Below are 17,349 nucleotides of genomic sequence, written 5' to 3'. Positions count from 1 at the left end.
TTGAGAATGCAAATGCCTATCCTATGCCTCTCCCACCATTCCATTTTGGAAGCAAGTGGATTGTCCAGTTTTATAGGTTCACTGATGCTAAGGTGTAAAGATAAATTATATCCCGGGTTTCTCTCATAACTGATTTAGATGATTTAGAACACAGTATTTGGGACTTTTTGAGTTGATTATATCTAGTTAAGGTTTTAGACCTAGAGTTGATGCTGGATTTGGCTAATGCTTTTGGGGGGTTGTGATGGGAAAATGTATTTTGCACATGGGAAAAAATATGAATTTTAGGGAATCAGAAGGTAGACTGCTATGGGTTGAATTCTGTCCTCCCAAATGTCCTGACCCCAACTAACTGTGAATGTGACCTTATTTGGAAATAGGATTTCACAGATGTAATCCAATTAGAATGTCATTAGATGTGCCCTAATTCAATATGACTGGTATCTTTATAAGAAGAAAAAAAATACCATGCGAAGACTGGGACATTCAATGGAACACCAAGTAATGATAGCTTTACCTACTGCAGTGATATAGCTGAAAAACAGAATAGGCCAAGGATCTCTGGTCACCACCAGAAGCTGGGAAAAGGCAATGAAAAATTCTACTCAATCTCAGGAATATGGCCTTGCTGATACCTTGATTTTAGACTTTCTAGCCTCTAAAACTGAGAAAATAAATTCCTATTGTTTCAGGACACAATTTGTTGTACCTTTTTACAGCAATTCTATGAAACTATACAAGCAGTTAACTCATAAAAAGGGAAGATCCTTGGGCTGCTATTTTCATGTTTCTTGTCAAAAAGACTGAGCCTGAAGAAATTATTAACTGTATGAGGCAGAGTTTAGAATTCTATACCTTTCCTTAGTCTCTTGCCCTACACATACTATAACTTGTTAAAATATATTTATTGAGTGCCTATATGCTCAGCATTATGTTAGGTAATTCATATACATTCTCACTTAATAATCAACCATTCTTGGCAGTAATTACTACTATTTCCTCTATCACAATGGAAGATCATCAAAGTTCTATTACTTGACCAAAAGAAAAGATCCATGTCAGTCTGAATTTATAGCTTGAGCTCTTAACTACGATGCTAAACTGTAATTTTCTGTTTAATTTTCTGATATATGACTTTTTAAAATACGCCAACTTTCAAAAATGTATCCAGGAGTGAATTCATGCAAATAAAACTAAGGGGTCAAACTTGCTATACTTTTTCATAGTTTAAGTTTCTAGGACTTACATAAATTTAAGCAAGGACATAAAATCATTTTTAAAAATTTATGTATTTTTAATTACCAAAAATTTTTAATGAAATATTCTCAGAAATGTGATAAATATACAATACATATGGTACTTAAAAGTCTTTTTTTGTAATTTTAATTCCAGTGTAGGTAACATACAGGGTTATACTATTTTCAGGTGTAGAATGCAGTGATTTAACAAGTTGATACATTACTCTGTGTTCACCATAAAAAACCTTCACCTTTACCTATTTCCCCCATCCTTCCATCTACCTCCCCTCTGGTAACCATCAATTTGTTCTCTATAGTTAAGAGAAGTGTCCATTGATAGATGAATGGATAAAGAAGATGTGGTACACACACACACACACACACACACATACACACACACACTGGAATATTATTTGGCAATAATATCATTATAATGGAATAAAACAAATGGATCTGCTTTTATCATTTTTTAAATTTTATCACTGACATTTATCTCTACTAGAAGACAGAAAATTTATTAAGTGAAACTTTGCCCTATGTTTCTGAATAATTCCTTAGTTTCATTAGTACCTTGAACGTTCTCTTTAATTCAGTTTATTATCTCTGAAATGATGTTTGTGAATATGTGGTAGATAAAAAGTATCAACAGATTCTAAAAGTATCAACAGATTCTTCCACATTGTTCCCTCAAGAGTTAGGATATAGCTACCCTCCATTTGAATCTGGGCAATCTCTGTGACTACTTTGGCCACCAGAGAATAAAGAACAAGTGCATTGTACCCATTTCTGTGCCCACACCTTAAAACACTGATAGTTTCCACTGCTTGTCTCTCTCCCTTGGATTCCTGAGGTTGGATGTAAGAACAATGGCCCAGATAAAGACCTATATGTAAAGTCTAGTCTTTATAAAGAGGGTGAGACAAGAAGTTTAGCTTTAAGCTATTCCTACCATGGTACCAAGCATGTGAATAAAGTCTTCTTTGACTCTGTAGCCCAGCCCAGTCACCAACTGAACACATCGTGATCACAAATGCTAACAGGCCAGGCAAGATTACCCAGTCAAGCTTTGCCTGAATTCTTGAACCACACTATCATTGGATATAATAAAATGGTGGTCGTTTGTTTATTATTTTCTTAAAGGTTATTTATTTATTTATATGAGAGAGAGAAAGAGCATATGAGTGGTAGCAAGGGAGCAAAGGGAGATGGAGAAGCAGACTCCCCTGATTACTTGGGGCTCGATCCCAGAACTCTGAGATCATGCATGACCTGAGCCAAAGTCAGACACTTAACCAACTGAACTACCCAGGTGCTCCATGATGGTTGTTTTAAAGCACTAGATTTGAAAGGTAGTTTGTTACATGGCAAGAGATAACCTGAGGTTACTCAAATATAGCTTTCAGGATAGAGTTAAAGCCATTTTCATTTTTTTGGTTTCTATCCTAAATTTCAAACATGGAGGCCCTGTCCAGTCTGCTAATGAGACTTGTCATTTGGCCCGATCAGCAAGTAATTTGTATGTACATGACTGTGTATGTTATCTGATATAACAGTTTTATTCATAATAGGAAAAATATACAAATTTAATTTATAGTTACATCTGCTTACAAGAAAGTGGCAAAACACTTTTTGTTTTTGGTGCATGATAGATTTCCAATCTGGTTTCCAAAATTTAAAAATAGTTGGTAAAAGAAAAGAAAAGCTATTTTTCATTTTCAAATGATGGGAGCAATAGCTAAATTAGAACTATTCTTCCTCCTCTTGACTTCCAAAAAGAAAAAGCACAAGTATTTCCATAAATAGTTTAAATTTTTCCTCATATTTGAGTAAAAAAAAAAAAAAAACGTTGTTTCTGACATTCATCAATAAATGTTTTGTTTTGGTTTTTAGATTTTATCAGAGTTAATTACTTATAACACCTTATTAACTATTGTGATGATTATACTTCTACTATCATGATATCCATTAACTTTTTATTATTTTACCACAAATTTATTGAATGTTTTCTGTTTGGGGTATTTCCCTGGGGATACAAACTCCACAATGATCCCACAAATGATCACAAGAGAAGAGACTGACAAGTTAGAAAGCACCTGCTGCCCAGCCCGATGTGCTCCAAAGTAAGCATCTGCCTCGGGCAGGGATGGGAGGGACTGTGGATGGGCAGCCTCGGACCATACCTGTTGAAGGAGGTTGACCACATCCTACCTTTGAAAGGAAAGTCTAAAGGGGTCAGAACAAGGGAATGTAGGAGATGACACGTGTTCTCCTCAACCAAACTTTCCTCAGGTTCTTAGTAGACTCTGAGCCCTTTCTTAACTAGGACCAACTCTGGGCTTCCGACCTCTAATCCTATTAGAGGTCAGTTTTAACAAAAACTCTGCTAAGTCAGTGTGGAAAGAACCTTCACCCTTGAAATCTGTTCATTCTGGATATCTGACCAAATTTCTCTGCCACACCATCCCCCAGGAGGATCTGGTCACTCCAGCCTGCCTTCAGCAAGAAGCCTGTCAGGTTGTGTTAGCCAGAAATCTCCTTTTGCCTTTAATACTTCCTCTTAGTAATTTCCCATCCACTGGGATACATTGCTCCTTGAACATACATCCCACTTTTCCACGTTGTATTCAGAATTGGGCCCAGTTCTATACTGAGGTCTCTTTTGCAGGAGATCCTGAGTAATATCTGTTTTATTAACTTATCTACTGTCCAGCAATGGTTTTCTTTGACAGTTGTGGTGCCCATGAATTGTTTAGAATCAGATCCAGGGACCTCTTGCCCAGGATCCCAAATGGGCACCTTTCTAAAAATCTGTTTTCACTCTTGGCTGACGGATATGGGCTTTGCTGATGAGTCTCAGTCCCGAGCCAGGGCTCTGGATGGTAATCCATTTAAACACAGTAGGACCTTCTTAAAATAATCTGATCTTTAAGAATCTCAGTGTAACGTACAAGCAGCACTGGAGGCCCAGATTAACAGAGGCTGGGGTAGCCCTAAACTTCGTTTGGTAAGTGGCTCAGAAGTTTGGTTGGAGCCCCCAGTTCCTCTGTTCATAAGCACAAGGGCACCATTACTTAAGAAAAAGAGCCTCTAGGAGTGACAGCAGCACAAGATGGCAGCCAGCACGGGCTCGGAAGTAAAAGTCCCTCACAATTTTCGATTGTTGGAAGAACTGGAAGAAGGCCAGAAAGGAGTAGGAGATGGCACAGTTAGCTGGGGTCTAGAAGATGACGAAGACATGACACTTAAAAGATAGACAGGGATGATAATTGGGCCTCCAAGAACAATTTATGAAAACCGAATATCCAGCCTTAAAAATAGAATGTGGACCTAAATACTCAGAAGCACCCCCTTTTGTAAGATTTGTAACAAAAATTAATGTGAATGGACTTAATAGTTCTAATGGAGTGGTGGACCCAAGAGCCATATCAGTGCTGACAAAATGGCAGAATTCATATAGCATCAAAGTTATCCTCAAGAGCTCCGGCACCTAATGATGTGTAAAGAAAACATGAAACCCCCTCAGCCGCCCAAAGGACAGAGTTACAGCAATTAATCAAAAAAAGAAACCACAGGCCCTCCTCTCCCCCCCCCCATTCGATTTAAGCAGTCATTTTCCACTTTAAACTACTTTAGTTTAAGTAGTACATTTTCTAGACACGTCTTGTAGGCCTCAAACGTACTGGAAAGGAAGCTCCCATTCAAAGGCAATTTATCTTAAGATACTGTAAACAATACTAATTTTTTGTCCATTTGGAATACATAAGTTGTGCTATAACAAATCATCCTGTCAAGTATATAATGACTGTCCACATAGTTGAACTTCTGGGACCAAGAAAGTATATTTAAATTGATTCCCATCATAACCGGAGGGGCACATCTAACTCAACTGTGAAAAGACACATCACACAATCACCTTGCTGCTGATTACATGGCCTGGGGGCTCTGCCTTCTCCTCTTCTCCTCCTGCTGGCTACCTTCCTCCCTCCCTCCACCCACCCCTCCATCCCTGCAACAGTCCTCCAGCTTGGGGGTGGCTTTGTAGAATAGGCGTGAAGGTTTCAGGTCGCTGCCTGTGGGACTACTGCTGGGTGTGCAGGGGTGCTCCAGCTGCACCCCCAGTTTCTTTTTTTTAAGTCTTAAATGATGTCCTCCTCCGTCCAAGCCATCATCCTTTCTCCACTTCCCATGACTACCTTCAGCTGAAGCATAGATTGTAATGCCCTCTGCTCCCCTCTGAAGATTGGCCTTTGGTGAGCAATTCAGGGCTCTCTCCATATTTTCTCCCCCACCTCAATCGAGGGGTGTTGCTTTTTCCTTCCTCCTCAAGTCCCTTTTTGCACCATCACCTCCCAATACTTCCTTGCTTTGGCCAGAAGCCATCAGGTAAGGTTGGAAAGAGTCTCTGCCTTCCCTCGTTTAGTTTGGAACCACATTAACTCACTCTCCACCAGCCTAGGAATGAATATTGGGTCTTCAGCCCTGCCACCCTCTCCTGTCATCATCAGCTGATGCCAATTTTTAGCTCAGGTTTTGATAAAGTGAAAAGAACAGTCACCAGGGGTACTCAGACCTGCCAGCTCTCAAAGTGCTTGGTGATAAACTTGGAGAAAGGCCACAGAAGACACTTGTAAGCACACACGATCCCTCTGAATGAATTGTTTTCTTTTCCTGTAATTGCTTTTGCTTTTAACATTGAAGAAGTTTTAAACAGGGTTCTCATGTGGTCATCTTACAATCCATTTGGGTCTAGTTTGGAATCTGACAACTGGAACAAAAAGAACCTTGGATTTGGTGCATACTTTGGTTTTGGTGCTGCTGCATCTCATGGTCCTTAGCAGGGATGGAGAAAGAACTCAGTGTGCACAGCAGGTCCCCGAAATTGGCGGGCTTGACTTCCTGGCAAATTGCTGCATTTTTTCCAGTTTTCTGTTCAGGACCACTAAATGCTGAGATGTGGATGCATACTGAAATAAAAGTGATTCATTGTGAAAAAGAAAAGAAAAGAAAAAAGAAAAGAAAAGAAAAGAAAAAGAAAAGAAAAGAAGAAAAGAAAAGAGAAGAAAAGAAAAGAGAAGAGAAGAAAGAAAAGAAAGAAAAAAAAAGAAAAGAAAAAAAGAAAAGAAAAGAAAAGAGAAGAAAAGAAAAGAGAAGAGAAGAAAGAAAAGAAAGAAAAAAAGAAAAGAAAAGAAAAGAAAAGAAAAGAAAAGAAAAGAAAAGAAAAGAAAAAAGAAAAGAAAAGGAGCCCCTTGGCTGACTGAACCCATTTCGTGAACCTCTGCTGACTATACACTCCTCAAGCTGTCTGTTTCTTTTCTGATCAGCACATTTTTACTAAGGATGGTATGGAGTGTAAGTAGCCTCTTTGGGAAACCTAAAATTTCCTTAAAATGGCTCCTCTAAAGTCTCTCCCTTCCCACACATCTGCTCCCTCTTCCTTCTTTATCCACCTTACTCTTCCCTTTAGCATCCTTGAATTCTTTGATGAGGTCCCCCTTCAACCCCCATCCTTTATCCTTCATCCATGCTCTCAGCCACGCAGATCCCTCCAGCCACCTGAATCTGCTCCCCTCATCAGGATCTCTCCAGGGGCCTGGAGACCCCCAGAAGCAACCCCCTACTCTGAAAGGAGGAGGAAGGGTGAATTAGAAGTAGACTGGACAGTTTGTCCACTCAGATGAGGCCTGGAGACAACCAGACAGCTGCTTGATGTGCCCTCCATCTCTCACCTAAAAATGCACGGTCCAGAGCCTCCATGAGGCTCACAACCAAAGAAAGTCTTAAAAGTCTCTTCTACAGAGGTGCCTGGATGGCTCAGTTGGTTAAGCATCTGCCTTTACCTCAGGTCATGATCTCAGGGTCCTGGGATGGAGCCCTGTATCCAGCCCCCTGATTAGTGGGAAGTCTGCTTCTCCCTCTCCTGCCATTCCCCACCTTGTGTGCTTGCACACTCTGTCTCTGTCAAATAAATAAAAATGAAATCTTAAAAAAAAAGCCTCCTCTACAAATATTGGTAAAAAAGCTTTAGCCCTCACATTGAAGAGATAATCTCAGTTTGTTCCATTTGCCAAAAGTTGAGATAAACTACATAAAGTGCAGCAAAGATGAGAGTATATCACTAGGTTACCTGACTCATGGCTCAAATTTTAGAATGAAAGCTGTTAGAATACCATTTGCATCTATCATTATGTTTATGGGCATCAAATATGTATGTTATATATACATGATATATTCTTACCAAATATTGGTAATATTACCAAAGTTTTTTTACAAAATGAGTTAAAGGAGTTCTATTCAAACTGGCTTAGAGATAAATGAGCACTTATATAAATTAATTATTCCTAAGATTCCAAAAGTATAGAAATTAATCCAAATGCTTTCCAAGTTCACATAACTTTGGAAATCTTGAGTGAGTAATATTAGGTTCATAGTTACTTCAATAAAAATAGCTATATCTTCTGAGTTAGCATTAAGCACAATATAAGCATATATTTTTAATCTATTTGGGTTTACTAGCAAAATAAATTTATTTGTAAATCTCTACTAGATGTTTAATATTATGAAAAGTATAAATTCAACTTATGAAGAAAAGAGTAATATAGAGTAAAAAATGAATTGCTTGATATGTTACTTTATTCATATGAGATAGCAATAAAACAAAAGTCCATGTATTTAACTTTTAGGTTTTTGTATTTGTGACACTAATATACATATGCTGTAAAAATAGTTAGCTGGGAAATAGCTTGAGATGATGGCTAAGTCTGTTTAATATTATACTTAACAAAAAATACATGCAATAAAATAGCCAGTTTCCAAAGTGTTTTGGTAACATGAACCCTTAGACCTAGGCTAAATTATGTTAGGTAACATTCAGTTAGAACCTAGCTCATTTCAAAGTAAGATAAACTCTTACAGCACCAATTATTGAACATAAGTTTAAATTAAATACTTTTGGCATATTATCTTTATACCATAAAGAGAAGTTAAATATGTTTAGGCCTGTTAATAAACATATTCTTTTTGCTGCATTGAAAACTATACTATAAGGAACAATAAACCTCTAAAAAATGTGAGATGGTATCAAATTCGCTAGTATGCTACAGAATGCTGATATGTTGTAGACAGTTCAGAACTCCCAATTTTCTGTGGAAAAGTTTACTAATGGTTAGAAAGCATGATCAATATAGGAAGATAAAACTACAAAAAATAGTAAGGGAAACAATTTTGCATGAAAACTATGCAAGGAAAATAAGCGGTATTTGAAGGATATATTTTCATTAAGGGGAAAAGAGTCAATTTGTCCTAAAGTTAGCTTGACTGGGTATTTCAGAATGAGACAGAGGAAAATAAAGAAAAAAATGCTAACTAAACAAATTTATAGAAAGTTTGAAGAAAAAAAATATGTGTGGTCAATCTGGCTAAGATCTGAATGGATTTTCATAAGCTTAATTTTTCTATATTCAATATCAAAGTACACTAGTTCAAAACACGAATTTGCTTTTTTTTATTTTAGTTAAAATGACGAATTTGCTTTTTTTATTTTAGTTAAAATGACAGAATTTTCTTGGATTACTGGCCTGCTCTTTATAACAATTTGTAAAATATTTTTACCTTTTGAGTAACCTCCATAGAACATGAAGATCATGTTTTTAGAAGACTACTTTCTTATCCTTTATGTTAACCTTTTCCACATCTTCCATTACTTAAAATAGTAATCACTTTCACTTTTAAAGAGGTAAGATTTTTTTACATTTAACAGACTTGTCTTCCCAAAATCAAATCCTAAATATAACCATATTCTTAAACTAACATTGACGTCATCTAGAGGGTTTCTGGAAAGTCTCAAAGGATTTATTCTTTCACCTTGTGAAAAGAGATATGTTAAAAATAATTTGGTTTATTTGATATGTTGATTGACATGATAGATACTGTCAAATAAGAAAAGATGTTTTAACATTTACCAGGCTGAATTAATATAGATAAATATTATTAATATCCATATTCTAGAAATTGTGTGAAGTTCATTGAATTTTTCAGTATCCTTACTATTCATGGTATGTCTTGGTATAATGTTATCAGTTATAAATTCAGTTATTATTTAAAATGTTGTATATGCCACAAAAATAACTACATTTTTTTGTCAAATGCACTCTCATCAAATCTTTAATCATGGCCATTTTAAGCCTTTTGTCATTCACACTTGTTATTTTACTTTGATAAACATCAAAAGTAAAAAAAGTTCTTGTCATCTGCTATAGGCCACAATGCTTTGTGATAGTGTTGCCTAAATAACTCTGAGTCTATACCACTAGACTGAGTTAAAATTTCCAGAATTCTAGTGGAAAAACTGACAGATTCAAGATACTGATAGCCTAAGATCAAGAAGAACAAGAATTAACTACATAGGGACTGAATTAAGTGATAAAGGATGACTATGGTTTTACTTGGTACATTGATGGTACTTTAATGATCTAGTCTCTGGATGTAAAAAACTTCCTTCCCCTTTTCTCTTCACTATAAATAATTTATAGCAATGTTATAGATTATACCATTATAAACAAAAAGGAAACATATTTTCTCCCTTCATACTCTGCCAAAATTTGGAAATTTTTATTGAGTATTCTTATTTTCATAACATAACTATTTGCCCAAATTAAATAAGAATTGGTTTTCTTGGTTAACATAATTTGAAACATTGGTTATATAACTCAGGCTTTGATGGGAGTGTCATATTTGAGAACAACATACATAAATCAGTTTAAGGAACTAGGTTGACTTTATGGAACTAATGTTTACAAAGCCCTTTTAGAAAAACTAGATTGATACCTGGTCTAAAGGATTTCCAGCCTTGGAGGTAAGTGAGGAAAGTCGTTTCCTGGCAGGCCCAGGAAGGGGTATTTTGGGGACCTAGAGGAGAAAAGAATTCACTTAAATCAATAGGTATGAAAAGTGAAGTCTGGTGGTGATTCTTGGCTTGGCTTCCTAGACTCTAGGGACTTCTAAGAGTCTAATACGACATTTCTTTTGAAAAGCTCCTGCAAAGCAGAGTAAATAAAGGCCTATGTGGTCAGTTAATAGTCTTGCTGCACTTATGTAAATAATTAGGACAAATCTAGGAGACCAGATTTGTTTTGTAAATAGAATCAAAAGGAGGACACTGTAGAGAGAAATTTTATGTTTGAATGGAAAAACCATAGTGAATCTTGGTGAGTTCTAAATTTTCTAGCTTCCTCCAATATGTGGCTACAACTCTCAAATTAGTGCTTGCAAATTTTTTTTCCACCTTATTTACCTGGTGTAACTGAGAACTAAAACCTGACTTCCCAGATTTTTACCGAGACTAAGAATTTTATGAGCTGAAGCTGGAAGTTTCCATGCTTTACTTCAGTAACCATGACTAATACTGATGCATATACCATCAAAAGAGATTTTCAGATTGCAAACCAGATAATCTGTCCACTTGTCAGCGCTGTCCTCATTCTACCATCAGAAGATACTTCCAACCCAGCATCTATAAATCTTTTCGGCTGGCTACTCTCTCGGCTCAGGAACTGGGTTTTCAAACACTAATCTTTTTTTTTTCTTTCTTTCTTTTATTTCCATAGAAATTCGCCTCATTAAATGCTTGACTGCTCACAAATATCCTCTATCACCAAGTCCCAACAGTTCTGCTAGCCCTTAATGAACAAAAAGCAAGTGAATGAAAATACTGACATAATTTTTCAAGTGAAAGGAGAACATTTCTTCTTCCTTTGAACAAGAGTAACTGCCAAAGATACCCACCTTGACCAAATTTTATTCAGGTTCTTATGAGCTCTATTAAGTCCACAGTTGGGCATCTATAGAGCCATGTCACAGAAGAATTCTGCTAAGTCAGTTTAGAGAAAAACCTTACCCTCAATATCTGATCACCCTAGATGCTGATCAAATTCCTCATCTCTTCAGGTGATGTCTGGTTACTTTAGCCTGCTGTCAACAAGGGTCTTGTCAAGTCTGTAGCCAAAATCCCCCTAGTAATTTTCCATTCACTCTGCTCCTTGGCTATAAATCCCCACTTGTCCATGTTGTATTTGGAATTCAGCCCAGTTCTATACTGAGATCTCCTTTCCCTTACTGCAATATTCATGACTATAATCTACTTTTACCACTTTAACAACTGTCCATCTCTAGTTTCTCTTTAACAGGGAATGTGCACTAAGCAGAAAAAAGAGTGAGCAGCAGGGAGGAGCTAAAGCATAGGAAATCATATCAGGGATCCATTGTGAGGATTGCAGGAAGAAGTCAGGTAGAGGGGGAATGCAGCAAAGATTTGAAAGGAAAAGATTTTCTGATTATGAAACTATTTTGTCACTGAAAATAAAGCAAAAAAGGAAATTCACTCCCAATCCCACTATGCAGAGATAACCACTAATATCACATTAAAAGTACTTATTTTCAGCAGAGTTTCAAAATACAGTTTTTAGTAATGAATATTATATAGTATATCGCATTTTTATTTTTTTCATTTTTTTAGATTTTTTTTTTTTTAATTTGAGACAGAGAAAGTACGTGAGTGAGGGGAGTAGAGGGAGGTAAGAAGCAGAGAGGGAGGGGGAGGGACAGAATCTCAAGCAGACTCCATACTAAGCACAGAGCCCAACACGGCTCATAACTGAGATCAAGACCTGAGCCAAAACCGAGTCAGGGTCTCAACCAATTGAGCCATCCAGGTTCCTCTTTTTTTTTCTTTTTAATAGAGAAAATGTACTCTTTATTTTTACAATTTTCTTTCTTTTCTTTTTTTAACATAATTTTTTTTTTTATTTTTTTATTTATGATAGTCACACACACAGAGAGAGAGAGAGAGGCAGAGACATAGGCAGAAGGAGAAGCAGGCTCCATGCACCGGGAGCCCGACGTGGGATTCGATCCCGGGTCTCCAGGATCGGGCCCTGGGCCAAAGGCAGGCGCCAAACCGCTGCGCCACCCAGGGATCCCTAACATAATATTTTTAAATTGTATTTTTCCATGTCACAAAATATTATCTAGAAAATAACTTTATAATCTCTAAATTATTATTTTTTAATTAAGAGATTTTTTTTCAGACAATTTAAAGTTCACAGCAAAACCGAAAGACAGAGAGTTCACATATACTCCTTGTCCCTATACATATATAACTTCCCGCAACAGCAACATCTCCCACTCAAGTGACACATTTGTTAAAACTGATGAGCCAAATTGACACATCATAGTCACCCAAAGCCCAGTATCCATTATACTGGACTCTTGGTTTTGTACTTTCTTTGGGTTTGGACAAAAGTATAATGACCTATTTCTATGATTATGGTACCATAAATAGTATTTTCATCATCCTAAAAAATGCACTGTGTTCCTTCTATATTCATTTCCTCCCCAAAACAGCTCACAACCACTGAGGATTTAAGCAGCTCCATACTTTTGCCTTTTCCAGAATGTCATACAGTTGGAATTATACAATATGTAGCCTTTTCAGATTGATTTCTTTCACGTAGTCATTACTAATGTGCATTTATTTACTTATTTATTTTTTAAAGACTTTATTTATAGAGACACACAGAGAGAGTGAGGGAGGCAGAGACACAGGCAGAGGGAGAAACAGGCCCCATGCAGGGAGCCTGACGTGAGACTCAATCCCGGGTCTCCAGGATTGCGCCCTGGGCCAAAGGCGGGCGCTAAACCGCTGCGCCACCGGGGCTGCCCACTAATGTGCATTTAAAGTTCTTCCATGTCTTTTCATAGCTTGATAGCGCATTTCTTTTTCGCACTGAATAATGATTCATTGTCTGAATGTACAACAGTTTATTTATCCATTCTCCTACTGAAGGATGTCTTGGTTGCTTCCAAGTTTGTAAAGCAGCTTCCAAGCTGCTTGAGATACTGTGATTTATAAGAAAAATATGTATTTGCTCATTCAAATAACCAAAATATATTTCTCATGTATATTTGGTCTTCACCTACATTTCCTGGCTCACAGGTCTGAAAATCCTGGGAATTTCCTAAATTCTGAGAGTAATAAAAGTGTCTTTTGTTATGCTATAATGAGGTAACTTTTAGAAAGCATCTAAAATGAGGGCTCATTGCTCTTGTAATGAATCATGTAATTAGAAGGTTGAAACTTTCAGTCCCACCCCACCCCAGCCTCCACCAAGGGAAGAGGGGCCAGAGGTTGAACCAACCCCCAATGGCCAATGATTTAATCAATCTTGACCATAAATGGAGCCTCCATAACAACCCAAGAGGAGTGAATTCCTTGTTGGTGGACACTTGGAGGTGCCGGAAGAATGGTGCACCTAGAGAAGTCATGGAAACCCTGTGTCCTTTCCCCATACCTTGCCCTATGCATCTCTTCTGTTTGAGTTATGTCTTGAGTTATTTCCTTCCATATTTTATAAGTAACTAGTGATCTAGTAAGCAAAATGTGTCTCTGAATTCTGTGACCTGATCTAGTACCTGAGGTTGTGGAAATCTTTGAATTATAGCTAGTCAGTCAGAAGTATAGATAGCAGCTTGAACTTATGACCAGGGTCTAAAATCCAGGGAGGTAGTTTTGAAAGCCTCCAGTCTGTAGCTGGTCAGGCAGATGCACAGGTAACTATCTTAGCTGGCAGCTGGCATCTGCAGTGGGAGGTAGCCTTGTGATACTGAGCCCTCTACCTGTGGAATCTGATGCTATCTCCAGGTAGATAGTGTCAGAATCTAGTTGAATTATAGGACACACAGAGAGCGTCCTGAGAATTGTTTGTTGTAGGAACCCTCCCTCCCACACAAGAAATTGAATTTCAGAACTAGAAGACGGCTGTAAACATCCCTGTGCAGGTTTTTGTGTGAACATAAGTTTTCAACTCCTTTGGGTAAATATTAAGGAGTGTAACTCCAGAATCATATGGTAAGAATATGTTTAATTTTCTAAGAAACCACTAAACGGTCTTTCAAAATGTGTGTACCATTTTTCCATTACCATTAGTAATGAATGAGAGTTCTTATTGCTCTGTATCCTCACCAGCATTTGGTGTTGTCAGTGCTTTGGATTTTGGCATTCTAATGATATCTAAAAACATATCTTATTGTTTTAATTTTATTTCCCTGAAGATATATGAGGTAGAGCATATTTTCATACACTCGCTTGTATTTGCCATCTGCATATCTTCCTTGATGAGGTGTTGGTAGAGATCTTTAGCTCACTTTTTAATCAGATTGTTTGCTTTCTTTTTGTTGAGTTTTAAGAGTTCTTTGTATATTTTGGCTTATCAGATTTTGGTCCTTTATCAGATGGGTCTTTTGAAAATATTTCTACCCATTCTGTATCTTGTCTTCTCATTCTCTTGTCTTCCACAGAATTTTTGAATTTTAATGAAGTCCAATTTATCAATTTTTTTTTCATGGAGTGTACTTTGGTGTCATACCTAAAAAGTCATTCACATACAAATACTTCTAGGTTTTTTCCTATGTTATCTTCTAGGAGTTTTATAGTTTGGGATTTTACATTTAGGTCTATGATTCATTTTGAGTTAATTTTTGTTCAGTTGTGTAAGGTTCTGTGTCTAGATTTATTTTATTGCTTATTGATATCCATGTCATTCCAGCATTATTTGTTGAAAAGACTATTTGCTCCATAATATTGCTCTTGCCCCAGTGACAGAGCTCAAGGGTGTATTTCTTAGCTTTCTATTCTGCTCCACTGATTTTTTTGAATAATTTTTTAAGCAATATGACACTGTCTTGATTACTGTAACTTTCTACTAAGTCTAGAAGACACATAGGGTTAGTCCTCCAACTTCATTCTTCTCCTCCAATATTATATTGGCTATTCTGGAACTTTTGCCTCTCTATATAAGCTTTAGAATCAGTTTGTCATATTCACAAAATAACTTGAGATTTTTATTGAGATTGCAACTTCATCTATAGATCAAGTTGGAAAGAACTAACATCTTGACAATAGAGTCCTCCTACCCATGAATGTAGAATATCTCTCCATTCATTTCTTCTTTGATTTCATTCATCAGTCTAATAGTTTTCCTTATATAAACCTTGTACATATTTCATTAGATTTATATGAACAGCTTTCATGGTGAGGTTGCTAACGTAAATAGTGTTATGTTTTTAATTTGAATTTCACTTGTTCACTGCTGATACATAGGAAACCAACTGACTTTTGGATTTTAACCTTGAATCCTGCAGCCTTGCAATAAACACTCACTAGTTCCAGGAGTGTTTCTGTCTATTTTTTTGGACACCTGCTCATGTTATCTGTGAATAAAGACAGTTTATTTCCTCCTTTCCAATTTGTTTATATTTATTTCCATTTCTTAGCTGATTGCATTAGCTAGAACTTCTACTGCAATATTGGAAATGAATGCTGAGGGAAGACATCTTTGTCTCATACCTTGATCTGAATGGAAAAGCTTTGAGCTTCTCACTAGCAAATGTGATATTAATTATAAGTTGTTATTATTGTGTGTTTTGGGGGGAAAATATTCTTTATCAAATTGAGGAAGTTTCCATATATTCCTAGTTTACTGAGAATTTTTTTCACGAATAGGTGTTGGATTTTGCCAAATGATTTTCTGTATCTATTCACATTGTCATGTGATTTTTCTTTTTTTAGTCTATTTTTATGATGGATTACATTAATTGACTTTAAAATGTTGTACCAGCATTGAATACCAGGGATAACTTTCACTTGGTTGTGGTGTATCATTTTTCATATATATTGTTGAATTCTACTTGCTAATATTTAGTTAAGGTTTGACACCTATGTTCATGAGAGATAATGATCCCCACTTTCTTGTTATATCTTTGCATGCTTTTGGTATTAGCATATCACTGGCCTCATAAAATGAGTTAGGAAATATTTATTCTTTTCCTCTTTGCTGAAAAAATAATCATACAGAATTAACATAATTTCGTTCACAAATGTTTTGTAGAATTCACCAGTGAATTAATCTGGGCCTAGTGCTTTCAGTTTTGGAAGGTTATTAATTATAGGTTCAATCTCCTTAATAGGTATAGGTCTGTTCATATTGTCTCTTTCAGAAGTCAATGAATTATTTTTGCTGCTATGCTGGTAAATATTGAGGCAAATATTTGACAAGTAACATTCTGAAAAAGAGACACCGTGATTTGTAGCATTTGAAAGTTTTTCTTATATAAGTATTCTCACTTTGGCCAATTCCAAGCTACCAACGTGATGTCATTGAATGTAGCTTTAGGAAGAAATGCACAGAATAGATTCTTGTAAGCTAGCATAAGTCAACTAAAGTACATCCTCGAGTTTATTCTAAATAGTATAGCTAGACAAAATTTGATTTCACCTTTTTTGTTGTTGGATACTTAGATAAATTAACATGTATTTCTCCTTAGACATAAAATATGTCACTCTAGCATCTAATAAGAAAGGAAGAATACTGGATAAAACTTGCAAGGGGTAGTGACATTATCAAGAGTTTGGAGAAAACAAACCAATTTTAAATCATTAATAACATTTTTGCTTCTTCTTCTATTTTGTCAAGGACTGCACTGAATAGGTGCACTTTTTATAAATAATGTTTTAAGTAACAATAATTGTGAATGGATTTAGGGGACACATAGGGAGACAATGGGACAAAGGAGGAGCAGGGAAAAGGAATAGCTAATGTCTACTCAGCAAGAGAAGAACAATCAACCAGCCATTCAACAGTACCACACCCATTTAACAAATGTTTATTGAGTGTGTACTATGTATTAGGGATTGTTTTGGGTAGTACTGATGCAATAATTAGCTAACAGAAAGAATTATTTATTATATATAAGCATCCATTGTAGTAGAGGAGACAGATAATAAATAGGATCAATCAGTAGTATATAATATGTTACAAAGTTCTCAGTGTTACTGGAAAAAAAATAGCTAGAGGAGAAGAACATAAATTGCTCCATCTGGCAGAGGTCCGGCTGCAGCTTTAGATCAGGGAGGGAAGGGTAGCAGCATGTACCACCCCAAAATATTTCTCTTTATTCTAAGGAGTATTTTGAGCTGATTATTTCAAGAAAAAGTAGGCTCCAGAGAAGCTATAAAAACAGAGTAGAAGTTACCCTTTTGTAGGAGAAGTTCACATTGGAA

The 17,349-nt window shown here is 36.4% G+C and overlaps 1 protein-coding gene and 1 pseudogene across 4 annotated transcripts in view; one reads left to right on the top strand and one right to left on the bottom strand.

Moving 5' to 3' along the window:
* The window catches only part of SNTG1 (syntrophin gamma 1), an 813,219-nt gene that overhangs the window by 640,578 nt on the left and 155,292 nt on the right, over positions 1-17,349 (bottom strand). The window lies entirely within an intron of this gene.
* Positions 4,348-4,791, top strand: LOC100685366 (annotated as a pseudogene).

The sequence above is a fragment of the Canis lupus genome, chromosome 29 (assembly GCF_011100685.1).
Source record: "Canis lupus familiaris isolate Mischka breed German Shepherd chromosome 29, alternate assembly UU_Cfam_GSD_1.0, whole genome shotgun sequence".
Lineage (NCBI taxonomy): Eukaryota > Metazoa > Chordata > Mammalia > Carnivora > Canidae > Canis > Canis lupus.
This window is presented reverse-complemented; position numbering and strand designations above follow the sequence as displayed.